We start from the raw sequence: 7,003 nt of genomic DNA on the forward strand, positions 1-7,003 counted from the left end.
TAACCTCAAAAATAATTCTTAAACCGAAATTTAGTATATAACCAGTGTCCTTTAACAACGAACCAGTACTATTCAAGTCTACCAAGAAATATGCAGCCATTAACTAACTTCGTAAAAAAAAAATACCCTTTTCCAATGATTACGTCATCATCAACCATTCATATATAATTAACTATAGTTAAATGACTATTCCAAATTATCGAAAAAAATGATTTTTCAGGTCCGGGTCATTATATTATCCACCACTAAAAACCATGTTCGTCCTCGAACATAAGGTGAAAGAAAGTACCTGAAGCTTCAAAAAGCTGAGGATATCTGGCACGCATATCAGACTCTGTCTCCCAAGTTGCCTCTCCCACTGATCGGTGCTTCCATTGCACCTTCACTGAAGCAATCTCCTTGGCCCTAAGCTTTCGAACCTGCCTGTCCAATATAGCTATAGGTTCCTCTTCAAATGTCAAGTCTGGACCTAACTCCACTGAATTAAGTGAAAGCACATGTGACTCATCCGGAATATACTTCCGAAGCATAGAGACATGGAAAACAGGATGAACTACCAACAAACTAGGTGGCAAGGCCAACTTATAGGCCACCTCTCCCACTCGACTCAAAATCTCAAAAGGTCCAATGAATCTAGGGCTAAGCTTGCCCTTCTTGCCGAACCGCATCACACCTTTCATAGGTGACACTCTAAGCCAAACATGATCACCCTCCATAAACACTAAGGCTCTAACTCTTCGGTCTGCATAACTCTTCTGTCAACTCTGGGCTGTCAACAGTCTATACTGAATCCTACGGACTTGCTCCATAGCATCTCTAAGCAAGTCAGTATTTAAAGAGTCCATCTCTGCCGAATCAAACCAACCGATCGGAGACCTACATCGTCTGCCATACAACGCCTCAAATGGGGCCATCTGAATACTAGAGTGATAACTGTTATTGTAGGCAAACTCTGCTAAGGGTAAATGTCGATCCTATCTAACACCAAAATCGATCACACATGCTCGGAGCATGTCCTCCAACACCTGAATCGTCCGCTCGGACTGACCATCTGTCTGAGGGTGAAAGGTTGTACTCATATCTAGCTGAGTACCCAAACCATGTTGTAATGCCTTCCAGAATTGAGAAGTAAATAGTGAACCTCGATCTGATATAATAGAAACAGGAACCCCATGTAGTCGCACAATCTGACTGATATATAGCTCGGCTAACTTCTCTGCCGTATATTTCACCCGAACCGGAATGAAGTGGGCAGACTTGGTCAGCCTGTCAACAACAACCCAAATAGAGTCATAACCACCCACTGTGGTAGGCAAACCCACAACAAAGTCCATAGTAATCCGCTCCCACTTCCAAGTAGGAATAGGCATCCTCTGAGATACACCCCCGGGATGCTGGTGCTCACACTTGACCTGTTGGCAAGTCAAACACCTAGAAACAAAGTCTGAAATATCTCTCTTCATCTCACACCACCAGTAATGCTGACTCAGATCATGATACATCTTCGCTGCTCCCGGATGGATAGAATATCGGGAACAATGGGCCTCTTCAAGAATCAGTCTAGTCAACTCTCCCATCTTGGGCACACAAATCCTGCCTCTGATCCTCAAGACACCGTCAGAATCAAGGACAGCCTCCTTGGCTTCCCCTCTCAATACTCTGTCTCGAATGAGACATAACTTCTCATTATCAAACTGGTGCGCATGGATCTGCTCGACTAAAGAAGACCGAGCCTCAATAAAAGCAATTATCCCATCACTCTCCTTTGAGATCTGCAACCGGACAAGACTATTAGCTAGCATCTGAACATCTCTAGCCAATGGTCTCTCCTCATTACTAAGTGTTGCAAGACTTCCCATGCTAGGAGTCTTCCTACTCAGAGCATCGACAACAACATTGGCCTTCCCCGGATGATATAGAATGGTCACATCATAGTCCTTCAACAACTCAAGCCATCTACGTTGTCTTAAGTTCAGATCCCTCTGGCTGAAGATATACTGAAGACTCCGATGATCCGTGAAGATCTCGCAATGCACCCCATACAAATAATGACGCCATCACTTAAGCACAAATACCACAGTTGCCAACTCTAAATCATGAGTATGGTAGTTCTTCTCATGGGTCTTCAACTGCCTAGAAGCATAAGCAATCACCTTCCCCTTCTGCATCAATACACCACCCAAACCGACTCCTGAAGCATCACAATACATAGTAAAGTCCACGCCCTCTTCAAGTAGAGTCAACACAGGAGCTGAAGTCAACAAAGTCTTGAGCTTTTGAAAACTCTCCTCACACTCATCAAACCACTGGAAACCCACACCCTGTCGAGTCAATCTAGTCAATGGAGCTGCAATAGTAGAGAAACTCTGAACAAATCGTCGATAATAACCTGCCAACCCCACAAAACTCTTAATCTCGGTAGGAGAAGTAGGTCGCGTCCAGCCTCTAACTGCCTCAATCTTGGCCGGATCTACTCTAATACCCTCCTTGGACAACACGTGTCCCAAGAATGCCACAGAATTAAGCCAGAACTCACACTTTAAGAACTTGGCATACAACTTCTCTTCCCTCAATCTCTGAAGTACAATTCTCAAGTGTCGGACATGGTCATCCTCGGTCCTGGAGTAAACCAAAATGTCATCGATGAAGACAATCACAAGAGAATCAATGTATGGTCGAAACACCCCGTTCATCAACTCCATAAAAGCTGCAGGGGCATTAGTCAACCCAAAGGACATCACTAAGAACTCATAATGCCCATACCGAGTCCGAAAAGCTGTCTTAGGGATATCTGATGCCCTAATCTTCAACTGATGATACCCAGACCTCAAATCAATCTTAGAGAACAAAGATGCCCCCTGTAGCTGATCAAACAAGTCATCAATACGCGGAAGAGGATACTTGTTTTTCACTGTTACCTTGTTTAACTGTCTATAATCAATACACATCGTCATAGTCCCATCCTTCTTCTTCACAAACAACACAGGGGCACCCCAAGGTGACATACTAGGGCGAATAAACCCCTTACTCAATAAATCCTGCAACTGATCCTTCAACTCTTTCAACTCTATTGGAGCCATACGGTAGGGAGGAATAGAAATGGGCTTAGTGCCCGGCTCCAAATCAATAGCAAAATCAATATCCCTATCGGGAGGAACACCTGGAATATCAGAAGGGAACACATCGAGAAACTCCTGAACCACGGGAACAGAATCTATGGAAGGTGGTTCAACATTGGTGTCCCGAATAAAAGCTAAGTAAGACAAACACCCTCTTTCCACCAATCTCTGAGCACGGATAAAAGAAATGACCTTGCTAGGATAAGAGCCATTAGCACCCTTCCACTCAACCCTCGGAACACCAGGCATTGCTAAAGTCACAGTCTTAGCATTACAATCAAGGACAGCATGATAAGGAGAAAGCCAATTCATACCCAAGATAACATCAAAGTCTACCATCCCCAGAATGATTAAATCTACCCAAGTGTCATACCCCGCTAGAGAAACAAGACAAGATCGATACAATCGATCCACCACTAAGGGTTCACCCACGGGTGTAGAAACACGAATAGGTACAGTCATGCTATCACATATCATATCAAATTCAGCAGCAAAATAGGTGGACACATAAGAGAATGTAGACCCTGGATCAAACAATACAGACGCAGATCGATGGCATACTGGGATGATACCTGTAATAACAACATCAGAAGTCTCCGCTTCGGGTCTCCCCGGAAAAGCATAACACTGGCCCCCTCGGCCACCTCCAGCCTTGGTGGTAACTCTACCCCCACTCTGCTGAGCTGCAGAACCACTACTAGAAGCTCTACCGCCTCTACCTGACTGAACTCTGCCTCGGCCTCTACCCTGTGGTACCGGTGGTCTAGCCTGAAATGAAGAATTAGGTTGGGACCCTCCACGACCCCTCTGGGAAGTACACTATCGCATCAGGTGATCGGGATCTCCACAAGAAAAGCAAAATCTCTGTCTCGGGAACTGCTGTGCGTACCCTGAAAACCCACTATAATTGCCTCGCCCCATAGGTCGCTGCTGTGAACCGTGACCCACGCTATAAAAACCCCGAGGTATCTGACCACCCTCGGATGTCGGCATAGATGCATGAACGGGTCCTCGCTGCTGAAAGGAACCACTCCTTCTGTGTGATCCCCTACCTCCAGATGAGGCACCATGAAACTGACCTGCTGTACGGACTCTCTTAGGGTCCCCAAACTCTTCTCTCTCCATCAATTCTGCCTCTTTAGCGGCACTCACAATGGACTGGAAGGAAGCCCCCTCTCTAGATGCTCTAAACACAGCCGATCTGATAGAGAAAGTCAACCCCCTCACGAATCTACGGATCCTCTCTGTCTCGTCTGGAATAATGGCCAAAGCATGCCTAGACAACTGGTAAAAATGGGCCTCATACTCTGTAACTGATAAGTTGTCCTGTCTCAGATTCTCAAACCTCAAATGACTCTCCTCTCTCACACTCCAAGGGATAAAACGGTCATGAAAGGCACTGGAAAACCTCTCCCAAGTCACTGGAGGAGATCCAACTGGCAAAGCCCCCGAATAAGTTCTTCACCACTTTCTCGGTGGCCCACGAAGCTGAAGTGTAGCATAACGAACCCCATGTGACTCAGCTAATCCAACAACCTCTAGCAACTCTCGACATGTAGTCAGAAACTCATGAGCGTCCTCACTCTTTCCACCCTGAAACTGAGGTGGGTCCATCTTTCGAAATTTCTCATACCTACGCTGCTCATCCTCTGTCAGAACAACCAATGGTGTACCTTGACCCCCAATTGCTGGTGCAAGATCATTCTCAACCATGGGATCCTTTGGTGGCTGCCCCACCGCATCATGCATAACTGGAGCTTCCTGCTGCTCTTGGGTTTGAGCCCCCTCTCTAGTCTGAGAGTCTTGTGGTGTAGTGGTCGCACCACCACCCTGAGTAAAGCTCTCAAGCACACTTAACACCCTTAATAATGTATCCTGAAGCAAAGGTGTGACTGTAGGCTTTGGAGGAACCTGGTCCTCTCATCTGAGGCTCAGGAGAGGCCTCCCTAGTACGACCTCTCACTGGTGCTGCTCCACGGCCACGACCTCTGACTAGTGTCGTTCCACGAGCATGACCTCTAGCTCGGGCTCTACCCCTACCCCTAGCTGGGGCCTCAACAACTGCCTCGGGAAGTGCCTCCCCTCTACCACCAGTAACAATCGCTCTAGTCCTCGTCATCTGTCAAAAGAGTATACAATAGCTCAGTACTAAAGAAGGTAACCACGCACGATGAGAAAGAATGAACAAAAAGGAAGTTTCTTAATAGTCTTTATAGCCTCTCAGAGATAAGTACAGACGTCTCCGTACCGATCCTTGGGATTCTACGTAGACTCAGCTTGTATGCACGTGAGACCTATGAACCTGGGGCTCTGATACCATTTTGTCACGACCCAAAAATGGATGTGCTGGCACTTGTCGTATTCCACCAAGACAAGTCAGCCTAAAACCCAATCATTTCTATAAAGTGCGGAAATAAAGCAAAGTTCAATAACAATTACTATTACGAAAACAAGTCAACTTAATTCAATCCCCAAAACCTGGTTGTCACGTGCACAAGCCTCTAATGTAAATACTAGAATTGAAATAAAATACGCAAGTCTCAAATGATGTTGTCTTTCAAGTAAAAACAAAATCATAAACAGTAGTAAGGAGGGTCGCTGAGATGACAAACAACTACCTCTCAGATCTCCAAAGAAAGCCTCGAAAATGAAGAGAATCGAAGGTATCACAAAGATCCGGGCTCGTAACCTACAAAAGATTGTAGAAGCAAGGGGTGAGTACCAAACCACACGGTACTCAACAAGCAAGCCTCTAAACACAAGCTAAGGGTACAGAATACGGGTACTCCTTACACCCCATCCTAACCTCCATAGCTACAACCTGCATAAAACTAGCCCAACCTAACAATTCACAGTTTACAAATCATACAGCTCAACAACAACACTCTAACAGATTATATATTCTCAATAACAACTCAATATTCATCGATAACAAGTTTCACAAAAAGGCACTTACAAGATCAGCAACACACAAGATCAAGTTCATCAATAATAAAAATAATGCAATGCAATGAAATGCAATGTCAGGTATAGTGATGCATGTCTGACCTAATGATACACACCCGCTGTCTCTCAGTCCGGGACAGCGCGCTATACGTCCCTCGAAATATAATATTCATCGCGGCGCGCGACACGTCTCTCGAAATATAGTATCCATCGCGGCGCGTGACACGTCCCTCGAAATATAGTATCCATCGCGGCGCGCGATACGTCCCTCGAAATGGTACATCCTCTTTAATTTCTTATTCTTTCTCAATGCACATAACACTTGTCACAACCATGTCTCAGAACAATGCAAATGACATGTTCACACAAATAATGATGAGATGACCATTTTCATAACATTGCACAAATCACAACAACACAATCATGATACAACTTCAACAATGATTCAACAAGTCTTTCAATCAATTCTCAACACATCACACAAACAATTGATCACATTACTCCCAAACATAGACCACAAGGAAATACACGAATTCCATACGCTTAACAAGGGTTTAGAAATCCACTTGCCTTAATCAATCAAGAATTCACTCCGGAACTTGAGCCTTCCCCTTTCGTTGAGCTTCCAAATCAATGCAATCTATTCAAGTACATAGCCACAATAAGATTCTGAAACTAACAACACTCATGTCACTATAGGTTTAGCCTAGACCCAAAAATTCACCCAAGTTTATAATCAAGTTCTTAAGCTCGATGCCAATTAACATGTCAACTCTCATATTTCTCAAATTCAAGCCTAGGGTTAAGTCATAATTTCTCCAAACACTACAACCCTAATAGCTTTCATATAATATAATACACCCAATATTTAATAACATATCTCAATATATCAAACTTGAGTCTTATTATGATAACCTCAAAAATAATTCTTAAACCGA

General features: G+C 44.4%; 1 pseudogene; it reads right to left on the bottom strand.

The window, feature by feature from the left end:
* Positions 1 to 245: 245 nt before the first annotated feature.
* On the bottom strand, positions 246 to 4,244 carry LOC125813669 (uncharacterized; annotated as a pseudogene).
* Between the last annotated feature and the right edge of the window lie 2,759 nt (positions 4,245 to 7,003).

The sequence above is a fragment of the Solanum verrucosum genome, unplaced genomic scaffold, assembly GCF_900185275.1.
Source record: "Solanum verrucosum unplaced genomic scaffold, falcon-dt-bn FXZP01000272.1, whole genome shotgun sequence".
Taxonomy (NCBI): domain Eukaryota; kingdom Viridiplantae; phylum Streptophyta; class Magnoliopsida; order Solanales; family Solanaceae; genus Solanum; species Solanum verrucosum.